At 37.0% G+C, this 22,955-nt stretch overlaps 1 long non-coding RNA gene across 1 annotated transcript; it reads right to left on the bottom strand.

Annotated features, from left to right (window-relative positions):
- Positions 1-8,639: 8,639 nt before the first annotated feature.
- Positions 8,640-22,513, bottom strand: LOC115340679. Its single transcript, XR_003923127.1, has 3 exons — positions 22,493-22,513; positions 19,358-19,466; positions 8,640-8,781 (listed from the first exon to the last, which is right to left on the bottom strand). It is a non-coding gene; the product is annotated as an uncharacterized LOC115340679 (long non-coding RNA).
- Between the last annotated feature and the right edge of the window lie 442 nt (positions 22,514-22,955).

Raw genomic sequence — 22,955 nt, forward strand, 5'->3', positions numbered from 1 at the left:
TTCTGACATATCCAAATTATTTGCTCCTTTTTGAATAATTGAAAACTCTAGTCTTCATACTGAATCAGTCTCTAAAGCTCTTTTTGACCAATACGCCTTCATTAAAATCTCAAGTGTGATAGCTTCCAAATTTCCATTACAAGATTAACTTTACAGATCAAGACAACCATGACAGTAAGATAGGATGGAAGGATATCATCTGGCTCAGCGTGTGGAACTGATATACTGTAAAACACAACTTTGTGAACAGGAGCTGATGGAAGGCCTGAGACAGTCATAAACAAGTTTAGAGAAAGTAGCAGAGCCCTGTGGAAAACAGAGCTTTGTGGCCATTGAGTGGCATAAAAGCTACATGAGACAATTTTTGTGATCAACATAAAAGTTTTGCAAGCTGTCAATGAACTGAAGAAATGCTCCGGTGACTCTCCCTTGAGGAATCTGTTCCCAGCAGACCCCAGTGTTCCAGATTTCTCCCTAATATTCTTGATGCATGCTAAGAAGCTACGGATGACATCTGCTCTCACCGCCATCTGGCTAACTTCTTCCTCTAACCAACAATATGCATTCTCAACTTCCGAAACCTGCCTTTGAGCACAGCGAAGAAGAGCTTTGATGACTTTTGGCAGACTCCCACTTAGGGTTGGCACACAGGGCACTGGGATCTTCAGCAGCCATGCATGCACCTGACATTTTAAGAAAAAGATAAAGTGCATTTTTCATATCGGAAGACACAGTTTAATAAATAAGGTACTGTATAAAGATCAATATAGAGAAACAGTGCAAAAAGCACATTACTGGTTGGTCTTTCTCTAGTATAACTTCAACTTAAAAGCTTGAGGCTGAGGTGAAGGTTCAAGACAACTCCCAAAGACAATTCAAACTGTTACATCAAGCTAGTGTTAAACTTTCAGATAAAGTATGAAGTTCTGCCATCCCAAACAGGTGCTAGCTTTCACCATTGCCATTTGGTGGAGTATTAGCTTATATGTAAGCTTTTTTGTCTCTATCAGGTTTAATGAGTCAGATCATTGACTCCGGTATCCTATGTAAACAATTTCTCACGTGAAAGAGTTTCAGGTGCTGTTGATAGAGCTGTGCATATGTGCAATGCTGCTCCTACAAATAACGGAAAGGAGGAAAAGGGACTCAGTGACATACTTAGCTTGTTCTAAGCATGCCTGTTTACCTAGTGCAAATGCATTGTTTTGTGACAAATGGATGAGCAAGAGTAATACCACCTGCTCTTATACATGGACACAAACATAGAACTTTTTTTGTCACCCAGCTTCATTACACATATATTCCCAAATAAGAATAAAACAGTGAGGCTCAATGATAGCTCCTACTAGAAAATAAGACAGGATGGCACACAAGCTAACTTGGAGACAGAAGTGTGTTTGGATCATAAACATAATTTCCTGGAACTGGGAATGATGACCTTCATAAAGATTTAAAAGGACATAGAGCATGTTTATCTAGCTTGACACCTGAAAGCATTGGCTTCAGCTGCACGGAAGAGGATGACTGGTTCACATCTAAAGAAAAATATGCCAAAGTTCAGATTCTGTAGAAATGGGCTTATTGAAGCCATTAGAAAATTGCAGGTTGATTTTGACATTCATGAAAACACAAAGGTAACTATCACAGTCATGAATATGTTAAATCAGCCAAGTTTCGGGTGATCCCCATGACAGTCACTGAAGAAAATTAATTGCTTCTGAAGGATGGCCTATGCTCCATGAGGAGTGCTGCACTTGCATCAAGTCTTATAATAGATGTATCCATCATTAAAGTTTGATTGAGTTGAAGGCATGACTGATTATTCCCTCGTCACTTGGGAGCTTCCACTGGAGAAACAGTTAAAGTAGAGGGAGATGTGTCAATGGGTAGCTATGGTGTTGGATTTGTTTAGTATTGATTGATCTCACATTAAGTAATGGGAATTTGTTGAAAATCAATTAATCCTTATGGTTTGTTTAGTCTAAGTTTTATTTATTTATTTATTTGTTTATTTATAAGTAAAGGAGTGCGTAGAACCCCCTAAGCCCATCCTTGAGTCTCTATTTTGGAGTTCCTACTTCAAAGCAACTAAAATTCAGTAACTGAGGACACTTCACTGTCCTTAAGGGCAAAATTAAATTGCCAGCATTTGTGAGAGTGTTGCATTATTCTCTTGGTGAATTGATCCTTCCTGTAGCCTGGTTATGTTACAGCTCTGAGTTTCCCAATATCTGACTTATTTGGATTCACAGTAGTGAATCACAGGATGTGAGCCATACCACATTTGTTTAAACAAGTGTTTGAATGTTATTTCCATAGGCTTGTGGATATTTAGGTTTATCAACATATGTGTCCATACATGTACAATGTATGCTGAGATGAAAATAAACATCAGATAAACCCTATTTATAATTCTGTATTTATTCACTGAGTGCTACAGAAATTGGCTAACACTTTATTTCTTTGTTTCCTACAGCACACATGCTAATTTGTATGTAGATGCTGCTGCTTAATTAGTTTACAGATTAGTGATCTGGATATCTGTGATGTGCAGGTAATATTTATAATTAGTGGCTAATTCAAAATGAATATTTATTTTGCTCTCCACATATCATTGGATTAAGTCAGAATTGACTGACCTATTTGTAACTTATTCTAGGAATTTTTATTGTCATTTTTTATCTTTTAAAGGTATAATCTTAGATTGTGTGAATATTGTGTAGTTTACTCCAGTGGTTTGACAGCCACTACAGACAAGTTTGTTAGAAAAATGGTGTGAAAGACTAAATCTTTTAGATTCAGAGCAGTGCTCCAGAACTGAATGTTATCTTTTAGCATACTTTCATACAAATAAAGAAATCTATAATTTCTATGTGGATATTTTGACATTATAAACTTGGGGAAGGGGGAATTAATGAGTAGTTACTATCTATCTATATAAAGCCTGTAATGTTTCTAGATATTTTTGTCCAAGTACAAATTATAGATATAAACTAAAACAAAGAGGTTATTTTCCTTGTGGATGTTAGAAAACTAAAGTTCTTTCAGAGGCATGGAATTCATATATAGCATATTAAAAAAAGATTTAGATGAATACTTATAGATAGGCTTTAATACGTTGGACTAGATCTTGATTTATTTTCTAATTAAAGCAGGTTAATTTACTCTTAGTTTTATTTCCCAGCATGAATAATACTTATCCTTGCTTTTTACAGCAATAGCTGATCGATAACTATTATTAGATGACTATTGTATGGTTTTATTCTAATCAATTACAGTACTATTAAAGAGTAACACTGCTGTGCATGACTAAATTACTCCATTCCGCAGCAAGAACTGGCTCAATCCTGTGCACAGAACAAACAGGTTTTTTGGATAGTGCATCAACTTTCCAAAGGAATTGACAGTGCTCAGCAATTCATGATCCTTTCTTCAACTTTTTGACTCTTTTTCTCTTGCACCTCTTGGGTTTTATAGGAGGCAGTTATCAAACCCCTAATTTCTAATTTCTTTTCTGAAATTGTCAGCAACAGAAATTACAAACTTCTTATACCTGCGGCTTGGAAACTTGTAGCAGCAGTAGAACTTCTGCATTCTGTATGTTGGACCTGAATTGAACATTGGAATCTTTCCATCTTATGAATAGTGAAATTTGCTGTGAAATTTGGAGTACAAAATGCAAATCAGATTATAACACACTGGCCCCAAGGGACATGAGAAATCACTGAGAAGGATCTGAGCACTCCCCTGAAATTCACCTTCTAATCCAGGCCCCAATTCATTATGATCTAACTTTATTTAACATGTGGACAACTCTATTAAAGCTAGCTTTCTGCTTCAAACTCATCATATATTTTTGTCTCAAGTATTCTGTACGGGGAACCTCATACAAGATTTCTGAAATACTTAATCATAGCTATAATCTTTTCCTAAATGCTTCTCAGTCCTCAATTTAAATCTGTATAATAAATTTACTTGATGTGACTAGTCTATCTGTAAATGTCTAGAAACAAAAGGCTTTTCTTTTCTATCTTATTATCAACAGAAAAAATGACTATATTTACTGATGGACACCCCCCCCCCCCCATAGACTCACATTTAAAAAAATATATTTTAAGAGAAGGAATAGCAATTTGAAATGTAGCAAATTTTCTATGATTTGTCAAAACACCAGTGAAATGAAAGTATAAATAATTGAATCACTTCCAATCACACTGTGACTGACAGGCATTTAAAAATATTCTGACTGTTTATGTCATTTCACATATTTCTATGCTCAATTTGTTTAATTTTATGCCAGGTATAGCTGTATTAAAGATATTAACTTTATATTGCCAGAAGTTTCCATTAGATTTATCTTCTCAAGACTAGCAACCAACTAAAACACACCAAACTGGCTGATAAACACTCTCAAGGTCTCAGGCATTATCAGCATTTGTTTTGTGGAAATACCCCAATACAATAGCAATATGGCAGTGGTTTTATGAGGAATAAGAAAGGAGATCTTATTTTAAACATGCCATTCAGATACTGCAGTGCAAAAATGAGGCCCTGCGTCCAAGATCTTTGTTGTTCATGTTATTCTTTCCTGGCACAAATATGGAAAATTTAACAACACAGCTGATGCTGAAAGAAAATCATACCTGGAAATAAATTTCCCAACTAACCTCCAGTCTTTAATAATCTCAGGTTTTGGATGTTGGGTTTTTTTTGTTGTTGTTTTTGGGGTTTTTTTTCCCATGGGTCAGCACACAGCAACTGAGGCTGAAACTTCTAAAGCAAAGAATCCAGACTTCTTGCACTTAATTTCACAACTATCCCAGTGAGGTACCTTGTGGCAGTACATTCCCCCCCCCCCCCCCCCCCCCCGCCCCATGTCCCGCCAGCAGGAAACGAAACTTCTCCAGGAAGGGAGAAGGGGAAGGAAACCCTGGAGGCTGCAGATGATTGAAATTTGAACTGGCCAATTGAGACGCACCAGGTACGCTGAAGTGACCCTCCTGGCCAATAGAATTAAATGACCACAGGTCAGATTCGACAGGGGTATAAAACAGCGTCCTGCTGGAGGACGCGTTGGCAGTCCTCCTCGGAGCAGCGGGTCTGCAGTCGGGGACTCCCCCTCGGGTCGGGGCACTGCCTGAGGTAACTCCTCGAGGGAGAGACCCCTCAGATTTAGGTGAGTGAGACGCGCGTTTTGAGCCATCACTTTAAATCTTGGGGATTCTTAAGTTGGCCGTGTAGTATTAATTCTCTTTACATCATTGAGCCTGTGGTTTTATAAAATGTTACCGGACTTCTAACTAACTTTTGCTGAAGAATAAATCTGAGTCTTAACACCTATTGGATTTGGTTAGTTGTGCATCCATAACATACCTCCACACGAGAATAATTAAAGTTATGGATTTTATACTTTGGTATCCCAGGATATACCCCATGTCCGTATGGAAAATAAGTGAAACCCCCAACAGATGTGATACACTAGAATGGTCTCACACAGGCAAACAAAAAAAGATAAAAGCACCTGTTTGCCTATGTTAGAGGACTTTTTTTAGCAGACAACCTTTCATCTCCCCTCCTTCCACTTCCATCCTCTGCAGAAAACTGCACAATATGCTCAAAGGAGAAGCTCGAGAGCTAGCACTCAAACAGTGCTGTCTATCAACATTTGTAGACCTAGTAGAGATGTTTTGTATTACACGCTACCAGGCAATACTCTGGTTAGATGTAGATTAGAAGTAATTAGCCCTTTCTCCTACTCTTAGCTCCCAAGCGATTCTTTGACTAAGCAGTGTTGCAGGGTAAGCAACATATTTATTGCTTTAAACAAGCTCAGCACACTACAGAGCAGAACATATACCTTAAGGTAAGACAGCCTTTTTAGTCTTGAGCAGACAACTTACCATGTATTTTCAATTAATTGATTTCAAGATGCAAAATACGTACCAGGAAAAGCGATCTTGTTAATTTTTATTGAGTAAAACCTTACTGAAGACAGAAAGCAGTGCAATAAATAACCGTAACCTTTGCTTGGCACAGCTATTGGTTATGTGAAGGCCAACACCTTCTCGTGGGACTAAAGACTATCTTTGTGCTAATTACCATTTCCTATATGAAATGTTAAATGTCTAAGGACTAATGAAACACATCTTTCCTGATAATCTAACGTTTCAGGAGTTATATCATCCTTAAACATCTTAAGTTGTTCTATTGATAACTGCTGAATTCAGACAGATTTTGAAGACAATCTGTCTCTGTTTCTTTTCTTCCCCAGAGAATGTTAAAGTGAATAATGGAGGGATGTGTAGGGCTCTGTATTCTTCTGTTTGGCTTTTATTTTAGTGGGGACACTCACCAAGGGCACATCCCCAGCTCAGAATGGTGCTAAAGTTTGAGAATTTACTGACACAGCACTATGAAACAGTTTGATCTTTGCACTCACTCACAAAGCCATCAATCCTGACACAAATGGACACCGAGATGAGGCATTCAGGCAAGCGTGGAAAATGGCACCTTGTCCCTGTCATAGCTGCTGAGAGTGGATAACTTTTGGTAGGCCTGAAGTCGTATGTCATTCCCCTGGGCACAGCCAAACTGCTCTAGAAGTGGGAGCAGAGAGAGTCCAGACATGTTCATCGATCACAGGGGACTCCACCTCCAAACATTATATTTTTTGGAAGCAATATGCCCGCCGGGTCTCTTCCAACTTTTGAGCTAGAGGCTGCACACTGCCACTTTACGGACACAATTAGGTGAAGCTTAGTGCCGCAGTCTGACATCCTTTGAAAAATTATAAAACTTATCTGAGGAAAGCAGTAGACACTGTCCTCTAGGGAGCATTCCTGCACTGCTGGGGAAATCCAGCAGGCACTCTTATTTCCACAGATCTCTGAAATTTTTCTGGGAATGAGCTCACCACATCTATTAATACATGCATAACTCCAACCCCCCCCCTTTTTTTTTTTTTCATTTGTTCATAGGATACTGTCAGAGGAACAGATTTTCAAAGTAAGCTCTTCTCCAAGGCATGTTTGGTTTTGGTTGTTATGTCATGATTTTTGTGTTCCCTGTTTATGAAAAACTATGTATTTCTCTAATATTTTTTTTCTACTTAAGTAATTTGGGAACTTGAACTATTTGAGATCATACTAAACAGATATTTGGAAGGGAGGGAGCATGACTGAACATGGGAGAAAGAGCTTGCAAACAACCATGTTTACAAGGAAACCCTCTGTTGTCACAAATTAAAGCAACAGAGCAAACAAAATTTCTGCTGAAGAAACTGTTAAGGATGCAATGTCAGTGCATTTATATCTATGTTTAAAAACAGACCCTTGTGTACCTGTCTGAAACAGAGACAATACAATGCTCAGCATGACTTGCCAAGTGACCTCAAATATCTGAAGCAAGAAGACAGTAAAGAATCGGTGTCAGAGTGCTACAGTGCAAGATGAACACTGAGAGGTACAGGAGGGAAGGAGTACCTGGGAGATGTCAGGCTAAGAGCCAACCTCCCTGCAAACAATGCAGTTCTCAGGTGACCATAATTCAAAACTTCACCTTAATAAAAGCACCAGGGAAAAAAAGGGAAGTGAAAAAAACCAGCAAACCCTCTTAGATTAGAGGGTTGTAACTTAGCAAAATCAGCTGCTTGTGTTTATGAATACTAGTTCACACATCAAGCAATTCAGGAAAACGTCAAAAAAATTTCTATTATTGTACTTATATTTTTCCCATTTAGAGTGTGAATTTGTAACAGTTTTAGTTTCATTACCTTTTGAAAAGCCCCATCAAATTCCATTACACATGAACTTATCTGTTATAGCTTCACTGGCTCTTTCTATCTCAGCAGCACTCAAGCTGAGAAATAAGGTAGTACATTTGAACAGCTGCTCTATTTGAAAGGTCTAGATCTTTTCTCTGTCCACAACCTCAGTAACTTGTGTGAAGCCCAGTTACTGGGAAACACAGATTGCCTGTGCTATGAGAGACACAATATATTATTTGCAGTTACAGTGGAAATCTTTAACTGAACTGAAATTGAAAATATATTCCTTTTTGGTGAGGGTCATTTCAAGGACTGGACAAAGGGTTAGGATGACTGTACTATTTTCTGTTATCTTTTCTAGAGCTTTATTAAAATGAAGAAGGATGTGCAGAAATTCCAGGAAGATTGTGGTGCCTTCCCTGGATAAAAGCATTGACTTGTACCTCATAATTGTAGTTAGATCACATTTCTCTGTCTGCATGTTCCTATGCGGCTGAGGATTGTCCCATACTGCAGTTCTTTAGCAGTACCATTTATAATTTGCCTGAGGCTAGTGATGAAATTCCTCCCTTCTTGTAGTATGCATGATTACAAACACCGAGAAATAAGAAATCTATGAGGACAAGAACTATAAAGTGCTTCTAAAAGCAAAGAGAAATAAGAAGAAAAGAAAGTACAGTAATCACATAGGGGAAAAAATCTTAATGCCTCTGTTTACTCACTTTGTCTTTATTTCTCAGGGAGATTTTGATGGGAAGTGGTTAGCTGAAGAAACACAGGGAAGATTGACAGGAAAGATTGACAGGAAATAATGTTAGGGAAAAAGCTGGAGGAGAGAGTAGAGGATTGTAGAAAGCATCAGGTTTTACAGGCAGAGAAAGCTCACGCGGAGGATTTTCATTCAGGCCGGCAGTCAGCAAGTAGCAGGAAATACTCAAGTGACAGCTGCAGGTCCATGAGAAAACCTCCAAGCCTGTTTTCCAGCCTGTCCCTGATGGCTCCAGAAGTCCTTCTCCCTGGAAATGGAAAAAGATAACTTCCCAGGTCAGATGTCTTGTCCTGGTAACAGACCAGAGAGCAGTGATTACTCTTTTGGCCGCTTCTTGCATTCACAGATGTGAGGGGAGGGCACTGGTACACACCTTTGCACCAAGGACAAGATGAGAAATAAAGGGGGCAGCCATGTCTTTCCCTCCTCTCCGTCTTGCATGCCAGTCTGGGGCTGCTTCTTCAACTCTTCTGCCTTTTTGAGATGACCCATCTCAATGCCAGCCAAATTTTCAGCCAATAAATTGTCACATTTCTTTAATCCAATACTAAATGACTGCAAACTTATTTGACTGTATAAATATTTACATTTCTATTTGCATATAAACATGCAATATATGTAAGGATCATAAAGACATTTCCACCAAAAAGAATGCCTCAAATTATCAAACGAGTAGGTGTGGGTGATTAAGTACTTGCATAGTAAGAGGATTAATAAGTACGTTGGGGAAGGAAAAAAAAAATGCTGAGGAAGCATCTCAAGGTATGGGAGTGAAGCTAACCTTCTGTAACTTGCAGGCAGTTTGGTAAAAGTGTGGTAGACCTTGAATTTCATAAGAGTGTTAGATTTTTAATAAATTATTCAGAGTATCTCTTATGTCTACTTTTTAAAATCTATATTTAAGGTGATTTTGATACTTGCTATAATAGGAACTTTTTAAAATTGCTATTTAAGTTCCTACTGGCTAAGGTTAATCAGTTGTTCTGTGCGTATTTCTCGCTTGAAAAATATCTTTCAAACAGGTGAAATTTTTCAGCCAACCATTGTGTTGCGGACAAAATCCAGGAAATGTGAAAATTAAATTAGACATTAAGAAAATACTTCAAAGACCAAGGTCAATTAGAGAGTGACATAATTTGCCAAGGGAAATTGGTGAAGCAGAGTCACTGAAGATATTCAAGGCTATCCTAGTAATATATAGGACTAATTATATAGCACTGAGTGCTTTCAAAGTGCTGTACAGACATGAACTAATTAATCTGCTCAATACCCCTCAGAGACAGGGAAGGAAGTATTGCAAGTTTTAGCATCACCTGCCACAGGTTCTGGTAAAAGGCAGAAAAAAAGTGTATTGAACAATCACCCTACCTTGCGCTCTCTTGCTTTGTTAACTATATGCGCATGTATGTGTGTGTATGCAAACCCAAGCTACTGAAGATGTATAAAAGGAAACAGAAAAAAAGAGAAAAATTAAAACTAAAAGTCTGGTTTGGAAGGATATAAAACATGTATTTGGATTACTGAAAGAAGCTACTCTTCCATTTTTCATGTTCTGTTGGGGTCACTAGTGCTCATAGTTAAACCATAAAAGCCTTATTTAAATTGTTGCTTTACCCTACATCTCATCATATACTGAGCAGTGAAGCTTTAGAAGCTAGGACCTAATTTTTTATCTTGCACTGATTTGTGTATCCATCATGTTCTTTGTTTGTCTTACTGCAGTCACTAAGACCCCTTTTTGCTATATGTTGTACAAAACACACAGGGAGTTTTTAGGGAGAAGACAACAATTAGAGAAAAGATGGCAGAAGAATATACTCAGAAACAACATATTGTTCTTATATTTGGCTGCGACATAAGCATATCCTAAATTCTCAGCATTTAAACAAAATAAAATTATTTACATATTGCCTTAGTAGCTACTGATGCAATAGTGGCTTTGGTCCTAAACATGCAGTAGGCAGAGTAAGTGTTCAGCAGCAGTGTTTGACTGGCCTTTGTCTTCTTTGAAATATCAGAGCGCAGAGAACTCAGAGAGTTCAAAAGTGATGTACTTGTCATAGAGCCAAAGACAGTGATGATATCCAGGAAAGCTGATGAGAAGTAGAACTTAGCACTGAACTTAACTGGGGAAGTTATCTACTGTTTTTATTCTTTGTATACATGAAGGAGTATGTTGCTTGTCTTTTTGATTAAATCAGTTGCAAAAAGACATGCTCCCATCTTTCTTCAAAAGAAAGACTTGTGAATCTTGTCTCACAACTGGAGCCAGAACAATACAAACATAAACATTATTCATGCAAGGCTAAGTAGTGGAGTGTCCAGCTGTTGAAGTACAACCAACTCTTCTTTTGTCAGTGTTTAAGTTTTCTAGATTTTTTATACAGAAATTTAAAGGAGCTGTAAAATATTTGGAATTATTAGAGAGAAATTATATATCTGGACTTGTATATGACAGCATTTCAAAGTGTCAGTACATACTCAGTTAAGAACAATGTGCCCAGTTTTTCTTAGCTGGTTTAGGAAGCATAATGCTTTTGATGTCAGACTTCTGGTCTTTCAGTTAGCCTTAAAGACAGGCTAACTAGTAAGCCTACAGTTGAGCTTGGGCATGGTCTTAATTACAGAGACACTCACTTGTCCCTTTTAGTCTCTCAAGTTCTGAACCAGGGTAGCTGGGAGTATTCCCAGTTTTAGCTTTGAGTTTGGATCGCTACAGAGAAAAGACGGTATCACACCTCTCTTTACAGTGGCTGCCACCTGTCATTTTTTTCAGTATTGAAGCCCCTTAAATTCAATGAAGGAAGATAATAGGAAAATAGTATTTCATTATTCATTACAGAGAGGTGTGAAATTTGTGAAATTTCTGAAATTTATAGCTTTGGACCATAAAATATTGTTACGGTACAACTAGCTAAGTGACCAGATTAGTATAAATCTGAGGAAGTCTCAGAGTAGGGGAAATGGAGATTCATGGCAACATTTTCATTTTCTATTTAACAAATCTAAAAATAATAAAAGGAAAAAAGTTTTACCTACTGCATAATAAACCCATTGAACTTACTGCCCCAAGGCATAAGCGAGGCCAAGAGTTAAGTAGGAGTCAAGTTACATTAGTTTGGATTAAAAAGTGAGGGCTATAAATCTTCATGCATTCAGATATAAGCTAGGCACTATCTAATAAGAATTCAGAAGAAATTTTCCCTGTAGGCAGATTTTTCAATGGAGATTTTAGTGTCTTTTTCTGATGTATTCAATCCTGGCTATTGACGATGAAATAAATAGACAGAGGCTTGACTCATTATAGCAATTTCTATATATTTACATGTTCTTAAAGACCATTTGGGCCTTGGCAGTTCAGTCAGTCTGGAGCCATTTCAAAATTGGTACTGATGACTACACCTCAACTTTTCAAAATGTAAAAAAAAAATTGGGCTTATACTTACATGAAAAGTAGGCTGAAGTTTGAAATGCCTGAGCACACTGACTGTATTCCCTCCTTATTTTTTTACTACATTCTTGATGGATTGCTGTCTGAGTGCTCTAGACATAACATATGCAGAGGTATTTGATATCCATCATTTGGTCTGCTGTAGCCTGCAAAATATCTTACCCTAAAAAAAACTTCAAATAAAGCTTTAGCATATAATGGCAGATCATAGATCTGTCAAAGTAGATCTGCAATACATGTGAAAACCTGTGTTGTGGAAGATGCTTTATTCAAAATGTTTTCATTTTCATAGTGCTCAAATTTTATCAGCTAAATCATATTTTATTTGTTTCAAATATAATAGATAACAGTTTTCTGGAAGAATATAGAGGTTCAAATAAACATTATACCAGCTGTTCATTCTGCTCTGCTTTATATAAGTGCTATTTTTGAAATAAGAAAACCCTAATTCCAAAGACATATCAACCGAACAATTTTCTGCCACAGTATAGCTTGGAAAAAACCTAACAAACAACAGCAACAAAAATAAACAACCAAAAGAAAACCACCCCAAAATCAAGAAAATCACTTTCTTTAGCCTAAATACTGAATGCTTATATTCATAGTTATCTACAGGTAGGGGGTTAACTGTTAACACAGGCTTTTCAGAGGCTTAGGTGAAGATACCTCAACAGAGAATAAAAGCAAAAGCTGCTGGTGATACTCAGAATTCTCTGGAGATCAAGAATGCTTTTCTATTGTGAAATCCTATGTTTACAAAAGTTTTACTAGCAGAAGAATAGGACTACTCTTCCACTAAAACAAGTAAAAGGTTCTCTCTCCAGAGACGTTAACAATCATCCTAGTAAGACTTTTGGAGAGCATCCTGGGCTCAAATGTAAAATCCCTGCAATGCAAGATTTTCAGGGAGATTCAATGACTTTTTTTTTTTTTTTTTTTTTTTCTCCCCTGTACCTGAAGGCTTATGTTAATCCAGTCAGTAAAGCCAGTAATTTATTGAGCACACAAGGATGGCAGTCATTTGGGTCGCCTGTGTTTACTTTGCTTTTGTAAACTACATTTAATGGAGAGTGATCTCCTGTGACAGCAATTGTATCTCACCATAGGGAGCGTGCCATGAAAATCCTCCAGTTTCTCCTGCACAGACAGGGCAACGGTGCCCCTGTCTAATTACAGATTTCTTTATGCTTATGCTCCAGCACATACAGTCAAAGATCGCAGCACACCCATAATGTAAGGCTCTGGAGGGAGGATATCCTGGTTTAGAAGAAATATTGCCAATGACCAGAAGACAGAGGAAGAGAAAGAGAAGGCTGGTTTGAGAGGTGTTTGAAGCTTGAGTTTAGTAATCAGAAGTTACTACTGGTGCTCTAATAGTGGAAACTCAGCATTTATACTTATTATTTCACTCAGTCCTGGAGAAGAAACCAAGAAAAGTGCAGATATTCCTCTGCAAACAAACTCTACTGCAAGGGCAAAATTCCCAGTTTCAAAAATGATAAGCTAAAATATTTTTTTCTTTTCTTTTCTTTTTTTTAATAATTATTCTAGATGTAAAAGGGAAACTAACAAACCAAACAGCAGTTTTAAATGCTGAGTTTCTTTTGAAAATAGTGCATATTTACAGTATGTGACAATAATAATTTGATTTTATACATAGGGGAGGAGATACAATAATAAGTAAATACTAATGTCATTATTGCCTACAATGAGCTCTTAATGCTACAAAATGCTCATGCACTCACTGCCTAAAGAAACACTGATGTTTAGGATACATGGCTGCAGTTTAAGCCTCTGAATTTTCAGGAAATATTTTTTCCAAAAGTGATATGAGTTTGCCTAGACAGACGTGTAGCACACAGTAAGGGTGACAGCTCACGGAAACTGTAGAAATGACTCAGCGAGAGTCAGGAGAAGCGAAGGCTTGCAAAAGGTTTTGGAGGATAATTAAATCTGATTTCTTTGGCAAAATGGAGTCCTGCAGCAAGAAGACTAAGATTAATCAAGTCCAGAGCCTCATTTTTACCTTTTCTGCCTGATGAATCTATTGGCACATGTCCAACATGAAATAATACTAAGACAGAATTAAGTTTCCTAACTAACCTTGATGGATAATGTGCTCCAAAACATAGAGATTATTTCCTGTTTTGTGATCAGTTCATTTTAAGGTGCACATTTATTCATAAATCTCTTGGATTAGACTATCTGGAAGACTTTTATGTAGCAACAGAAGATTGTAAATGAGAACCCGTTGCTTTGTGAGAATAATTTGATTTTACAGCATTATGTGTGGGATACTACCCCAACACCACCACAAACAATAAAATAAAATGGATGGAAGAATTTCTAGACCCAGAATAAACTTTTTTCTAAAGCCTTTCTTGTCCAAAAGATTCTATCAGACATACATCTGCTTAGCTTTCACCACACAGAGTACCCAGAAGTGGTCTGGTGGTGATGGATGAGTCACTTATGTTCTGCTCTCAGAAATGAACAGTTCCATTCCCCTGCCTAGAAGATGATGGAAGGAGGTATTTTCACCAATATTGGGTTTTTTGTGACCAGGGTGAGAGTGTATCCGGTAGGAGCCAAAGGTCATACATCAATTTGGTGATAGGCAACAAAGAAAGTTGGTGTTCTCTTTGGCTACTTAAGGTATTCCCTTAAGGAAACCATATGTGTGGAGGGTTGAGTATAAAATACAAGTACTTTCTTGGGGCAATATTTTTGGTATCATAAAGAAATGATGTGTAAAAAAAGATGGAAAAGGTGTCTAAAAGCATTCTGATAGCACAGCTTCTCTTTTCTAATGTTTGGTAGAACAAGGAGCTTTTTTCCCAGAAGAGATAATATAAACATTCAGTGCATTTACTTGTGTTTAGACCCTAAATATTTCAATACTTAGAAACTTCAAAACTTTAACTTATGCATGTTTGCTTCCATCAAACCCAGAGCCATATAGTGTTACAGTATGTGAATATATCCTAAAAAAAGTTTGACATTATGTTCAAAGAAAGAAAATTTCAACTGAAGTAATAAAAAGTGGCACTTTCTTTGAGAGAAGTTTCTAAGACAATAAGATATCATACAGAACAAAAAATAAACGCAAACTCTCCTACCAGGATTTAATTTTGAGCTTTCTGATTTTTACCTATAGGTTTATTTTTACAGTCAGCAGGATCTCAAGAAGTTCTTCGTACCTTCAGCCTCTGAGATAGATGGATATTATCTGCATCTTGGAGCTGTAAAGGCTTTGGAATGTCTTCTAAAATATTTTGTATATCTTGAATAGGATTGAAGATGGAAAATGTGCTTCCTTTTTCTGTAATAAGTATCCCAGCATAGCACCAGTCACTTTTAGGTCACTAAAAATAATGATTATAAAACTGCTATAAGAGCCTGAATCAGTTTTAGTTTGTAGTTCTAAATCCAATTCACTCTGTTGATTCTATGTGCAACAAGATGAGAGCCATTAAAGCTTTAGTTTAAGCTTACTTGAACTGGATGCCACTGCCAGTGATTTCTTTGGCATATTTCCAATAGTTAGGAAGTGTCCCCATAGGAAGATCTTAAATAGAAATTTCTCTATATAATTCTACTTTTTTTTTTCTCCCTGTGCATTACAGATTTAGGTGCTTACAAAGCAGTCTATTACAAAGCTTGAAGTATTACAGCACTGCAGCAAGAAACCGGAGCCTGCAAGTGGGTTCTGTCAGGCTGAACCCCCAGAAGACAGCTTTATACATTCTGCTGGAAGGGATATAATTTTCCAGTCTCAAAAAAAAGGAAGGCAGAAAACTTGTTCCTCTTTTTAATAGTGCATTCTTACCAAGTGTATGGACCCAATCACTTTAAAAGTAATGGAATACAACTCTTCACAGCATTAATTTCAGAGATTTAATACAATTCCATGTGGTAATGAATAAAAAAATCTGGTACAGATTGCTTTTCTCCTGCTCCTTTCTTAGAGCTTTTCGTGGAGATGAATCATGTTTTTGGCACACTGGTAGGACACTTGCCTTTATATCTTACTTTTGCAGATCACTGATCTGCTGTTTTGGCAGATTTAAGCAAACCATATTAAGTCAGTTTCTCCTGGTATTTCAAATTACTTAAAGCTTCCCATTACTCTGCCCTCTTTAATGCTATTTTTGTTTAGCTATTGGATTTTTTTTCTTTTTTTTATGTTATGTTATGTAGCGATTCTGCACGATATTCCATATCCTGCTTCTGGCTAACCTTTGAAGGCAAGCTGTCTTACAGTGATAGCCTTTCTCCTGCCTCGGATTTCGCCTTAAGTTTATGGACTTTGCCTGGAAATGTTCAGAGTTGCGCTTTTACTGCCATCTAGTGCCAAAATTAGGAAAAAAAGCTTTAAAAAAAATCCTTTATCGTGGGGCTTGGAAGCAGGTTAGCATTGGCTGTAAGTGAGACTATTCTAGTTTCTGGGTGAAAAAAATGCAATACAGTATGCTTAACACAGGAAATTCTAAAGATCTTTGAGATTTTATTAGATGCTAAGGAGGTGGGCCAACATGTACTAAATTGATATATACTTAACCTAGCGTCATCTCCTATGTTTGCCCATACACGAGTACCACATTTACTTTGATATCTGCTATTAAACTGACAGTAAAATGAGAACGCACTGTATTCTTTTACACTTCATTTTAAATATGACTGCACTTGCCTGATGATTTTGGCTGAGGTGATAGAGTTAATTTTCTTCACAGTAGCTAGTACGGGGCTGTGTTTTGGATCTGTGCTGAGAACAGTGCTGATAACACAGGGATGTGTTCGCTGTTGCTGAGCAGTGCTTACCCAGAGCCAAGGGCTGTTCTGCTTCTCACCCCACCCCACCAGCGAGGAGGCTGGGGGGGCACAAGCAGTTGGGAGGGGACACAGCCGGGACAGCTGACCCCAACTGACCCAAGCGATATGCCAGACGATATGACGTCATGCTCAGCATATAAAGCTGGGGGAAGAAGAAGGAGGCCGGGGGGACATTCGGAGTGATGGCATTTGTCTTCCCAAGTCACCGTTAGGCGTGATGGAGCCCTGCTTTCCCAGAGATGGCTGAACACCTGCCTGCCTGTGGGAAGTGGGGAAGGAATTCCTTGTTTTGCTTTGCTTGCATGCATGGCTTTTGCTTTACCTATTAAACTGTCTTCATCTCAACCCACAGTTTTTCTCACTTTTACCCTTTGGATTCTCTCCCCCATCCCACTGGGGAGGAGTGAGCGAGCAGCTGTGTGGGGCTGAGCTGCCTACCCAGGTTAAATCACAGCAACTTGTAAACACAGAACAAAAAAACCCATGCAGATGAACAAAAAAATTAAATTTATATGAATGAGGTGGTGTTGTTACTTAGGAAAAGCAAGTGAATCTCAGAGTGACAGACCATATGTTATCTCAGAAGAGAAAGGAGGAAAGAATGGGAAGAAATGGCAAATCAGAAATAAAAATGGTACAAGCATTTGTCTTTACTGTAAGGTCTGGGCCCTGATGTGATTGAAGCAAAATCCTACACTGATGAATTCAGTATAAAAATTGAAGTTGTACATATTTTTCTCTTTATGAGCCTGAAATATCAGGAATATTGATAGAAATTTGATAATCAGGCTAAGAAATCACTTTCTGATGTCTACAAAATATATATAGTACTCTGTTGTATGTGGTTCACCTCTGTTATTTAACTTTCTTTTCTTCTTTTTTAATTTTTTTTTTTCCAAATAACATTCTGACAGTTGGCCACTGTGGTAACTAGACTTCTCAAAGCTCTATAGGGGTCATACAAATGTCATAGCATATTGCATTATAAAGATGCAACATTCTCCCAAATTTCTATCAGTACTGTTGATAGAAACATAATTTAATCTCACTAATGTGTCAAGTTTATAGTAGTCATAATGTAGGCAATTTTGATGGCAGCAGGTATGATATTAACAGTAGCAGTGTATCAGTTCTGCTTTGGCTATAAAATTTGCTTTGAAATTGTACACAGCCAGCTTATGGAAATGGTGGCGGCTATCCACCTAGCAATCTGTAAAAAGCTTGCATACTTGTAATGGTTAATTTTGGGAAATATTGCATAAAATGCTCCTGACTATACTGAGAATACTATTCCTGGAATGAATAGATAAGGTGACAAAATGAAAGAACATGGACTCACTTTGTATGCCCTATTCCTATACGGTATCTACTTTATTGAGCATTTTAAAAAAGTAGTTGAGAAATAGAAAAAGTAGCTGGAAACCAAAAAGTACTAAGACAAATTTCTGGTTTTCTGCTGCACAGTAGTTCTGCTGAAAAGTTATGTCTTTTTGCTCTACAATATATTGGCTCTATATTACCTTATATTGCTGAAAAGAAATTCAGCATAACTCATGCTTGATGAAGCACTTCTCAGCTGAAATTTGATTTCTTAGTTTATAAAAAAGTAGAACAAAATAGAAGAAAAAGTAGAGAAAAGTATTGCTAGCCAAAAGCAGACAGATTTACATTTGCATCACTTTTTATAGTGTTAGTTCAGAACAGCTTGGTCCTGTAGAACATTTTGTTTTCAAGCTTATATGTGTAATAAAACACTCACCAAGTAATTGATGAAATATGTCTATTAACACGTATGCATTAACATCAAATTTCCCTAACGATTTGGTTCTGGAATTAGCTTGCATATTATGTTGAAAATAATTAATTCATATGAATATAAAACATGGAAAAAATTTAGAAGATAATGTTTGCAATTCAGTCACATGGATGACTTTTTTCTATACTTAAATTTCTTTAACAGAACAGTAATATGTTCAGACAAGTTTAACATCTAAAATGAACGTACAGCTTTCCCTCATCCCCCAAAACAACTTGGTGTTTTCTCCCAAATTTTCACTGAGAGGAGTTACTCCCTGACACAATAGGAACAGCCTATCTTTTTAGACAAATTCTGGTAACTGCTGCTTGTTTCTCTTTGTTGTAACTGGAACCTTTGCTCTTGTCCCATGGGATTCAAGGGAAAGAACAAAAGATACAAAAGCCCTGAGAAATGTAAACAGGGAAGCGCTGACTTTTGAGAAGGGCTCTCCATTTGCTGGAAGCTCCATCCCAAAATCATTTGCTCAGGGCTAAGGGAGTGGACGTGGCTGAGTGAAATGTGTGCGTGTTTCGCAACATAAGCCTGGTCCCGACTTCAGGAGAGTGGAATCAGAAAAATAAGTGGAAATCCCCATTGCTATGTCTTCCCTAGATTGCTGTGTTTCTTCTGTGTTGCTGCAAAGGTAATAGGAAAAAAGAAGTTTGTGCAGTCAAGGGAGATCAGGTACAGAGAAGTACAGACTTTCAAAGGAAAAAGTTTACTTTTCAATTAGCCTCTTACCTCAGAGGCTGCACTCTTCTCCATTTCTGCACCTGTATCCCCACTCATTTCCTTAAAAAGGTCAGTGGTTGAAAAATGGGACATTCCTTGACTCGCTGCCTTCCTCCTCCTGTGAACGGTATAAGAAGAGAGAAGGTGGCCCTGCATTGATTTTTTTTTTTTTTTGGGGGGGGGGGGGTATTCAAAACACTACTGCTCAAGGATTTCAGTTTTCACAACACAAACAGTTTAAGTCAAATTGTCAACACATGCACTAGACTGTCAGCTTCAGTAAATATTGATTCTACACTTGCACTGCACGGGCATATTAAAAACAAATGTATGTGCTCATACAATGTCCCACTTCAGCCTTTAGTCAACTAAAATTAATCCTAATCTCACTATGAGTTTCCTTATGGTGAGAATTGACCAGGCATGGTCTGGTCGCCTGTGAATTAGCATACATATTAGCTGCTGTGAAGAAAGATGAAGGTGTCTTAACACATCTTCTTTTGCTATGTCTTGCAAAAATATGTTGTGGCTCATGGAAAAGAGTTTCTCTGTATCTCTGTTTTGTTTTTAACCTAGATGTGATGAATGACATCAGTTTAACAGAGTTTTCAGTCAAATACTTCACTAATACTGTTTTGTTGCCACATTGCTAGTTCTTAAGCTTGGGAAACAATAACTTTCTATGATGATAGAAATAAAGACTGTTTTTTTTTCTGATTTGAACTCCACATACTGATTTAGTAAGAAGTTATCACAGCTGTGTCCATTATTGTAACAGAAACCGCACATACTCTGTGAGTGGCTTAAATGCTGAGCAGCTATGGGTTGCTTTGCATGAGAGTTCTTTGGACACAGCTGATTTTACCAAAGACTAAAATAAAGGAGATGGGGAAAATGTTTTCTGGTCTAAACTCCTAATTTCTTGTTACAGTATTACAAAAATACTATAGATAATGCTGCCATCATCTAATTGTATTGATTTCATAATTATTGTGAAATAACAAATAACAACTCATATATGATTGTTTATAAAACTTAATTGCAGATTTAATTTAATTCAATTAAAAAAGAAAAAAAGATAATTGAAACAACAGCAATCAATAAAACAGAGAATATGAACTTCGAAAACTGAGTGAACTTTCCTGATGGTTGATGGAAAGGAAAAGAGAAGGCTTAGAGAACATTCTTGGGTTATGTTTTCTGTTTGTTTGTTTCTGGTTTTGTTGTTGTTTAATTGTAATTATTTATTTGTAATATTTAATATTGATATTGTATATTTAACCAATTATCTTAGTACTTTTTTGTTTTAATTTAAAAGCATTCTGTACTGAAAGATCTGGATACACTGATGTGTCTCATATCCTGCTATACTCTGGTATTGTCCTCTGCTGCTTCTTTTAGGTCATAATGAAACCTATGCTTACCAAGCTGAAATCAATAAACTTAAAATGGACAAATCTGCCTTTAAGCAAATGCCAATATTCATTTCTAGTTAAAGCTAAAATATGAGCAAATATGGTCTTCCAATTAGGAACTCAAATTTCACCTTTTAAAACTCTGTTTTAATTCTAATATAATTCAATATACACATTAAAAATCTAGAAACATGAATTTACATTGTAATTAAAGAATAATTACCAAATGTTTCAGATCTCAGCGATATCAAAGCAAAATTCCTTCTCAACTAAATGAAAAATATGGCTCTCTCTCGGTTGTTTTTTACTTTTGTTCCCCCAAATTTAAGGTTTGTCAATTTTTGATTCTGTGCTGTACGCTGGTTTTGAGGATGTTACTCTGTCTGTCTGTTTCTAGTAGGAGGAGAAGGGAGGAGTCAGAGGCAGGACAGCAAATTATCCTGGTAATAAGTTATTATTGTGTTATAATAGCTCTCCAAACCATAATAACTAGGAAAGGCTTTGTGCAAATATTGAAGGGCTTCACCATGAATGCTCTAATACTTTAAGACAATATGTATGTGAATTGTAGTATTTTAGTGGTGCTCATCTGTAATGAAATAAGTATTTGATTTTTGGCATTTTCACGGTTGCAATATAATTTTACAGTGTGTGGCTCGTGTAGAACATGACATAACTTTCACAAAATATATGGCTTAGTAAACAGATTAACTTAGCCTTCAAGAAGTTGAGGGTACAAAGTTGAAGAAGGATAGAAATGGACATGTTTCCAAAATGGTTGAGTTACAAGGTGTTCAAATTCTTATGAAAATTACCTAATTTTTCCACAATGTATTTGCATACCATTGTTCTTGCTATCATTGCATACAAACGATATTGCTATTTTGTTCTCAAGTTCTAAGAAGCCTCTTTTTATTCCAGCGGCACATTTTTCCAGCAGTTAGAGCACTTCCATTTCCTTTCCATGACTCCACAGTAGCCTGCAGGACAGGACAGAATCTAAATCTTCAGTGATTTCTGTACTTGGCAGCCAGCAGCAAATTCTTGTAAGAGCACCACCGTAACAGCAGGTATGAAAATCTTTACTGAATCTCCTCATAATTGCATTTTCTCTCCAAATCAGAACTGTATCTTCACCTTCTGGAATAGTTTATCTAGTACTGACAGAGTTATTGGTTTCTTCTTTCTCACTTAAACAGAAAGTTCAGCTAAGGGCGTTTATATCTCCATTACAATTTTATACTTATTTGTGATACCACTAAACTCCTTCAACTGAATGGGTATAGGCTCTAAAATTTAGGTCGAACTAGTAATCTCAAGATTTCTGATGAATCAGCACTAGAATTCCTTCTACTGGGCTGCCTTATTTACATGTCATGGCATGCTTAGATGAATAATTCTGCGGTCTTGACTATTCAATGGAAGCACTTCCAACTCAGCAGGCTACCAGGCACAAATTAACAGCAGACAGTCAGATATTAGAAGTTTTTGCATGTGATTTTCAATAGGTAATTTCTGAAAGAAAAGGGATTTCAAGGTAGGCTGTATCCAGTAAAATGGTGAGATGCTTATGTACAAATAATTTCCAAAAGAATGCACTAAAGGAACTCTCCTACTGTTCAAACATACACGACAGTTACCACACAGTTTTTCACAGCACTGGGACTCATGTGGGTATAAAGTAGACAGGGATCAATTCAAGTTCAGAACATAAAAATTAAGTACTGACCTAGAAGCAGCACACCTTTTCTTCCAGAAAAAAAGTGTAAAATAACAAGTTAATGGAATGCATTTATTTCTTGTGTTGCACTAAATAAAAAGTAATAAAAATAAAATAGTGCATAATGAACAATGGGGGGCAAATAACACTCCCACCCTAATGTCAAGGATTCTTTTTCTCATTGATAGGAGATGAAAAGTGCGGTGTTTCTGACTACAGTTATGACTAGCTCCATGAAAGGTGTGCCTGCGCAATGTTAATGTCCACAATGTCCTTATGGTATGTCTGTCTTGAACAGAGATTCTACAGAATTCAGAGATGTTTGAATACGTTTTTTTTTAAGCACCTTGTTGATCACAGAGAGAACAAAGTTCCTAGTGTAGGATATTTTTAGGATCTTCTAAAAAACCTACACCAAAACTTATAGCCGTTGGCATGATTTTAAAACTTTATCTGTAAGGATCTCTTGACT

This window comes from Aquila chrysaetos, chromosome 4, assembly GCF_900496995.4.
Source record: "Aquila chrysaetos chrysaetos chromosome 4, bAquChr1.4, whole genome shotgun sequence".
In the NCBI taxonomy this organism is placed as follows: Eukaryota; Metazoa; Chordata; class Aves; order Accipitriformes; family Accipitridae; genus Aquila; species Aquila chrysaetos.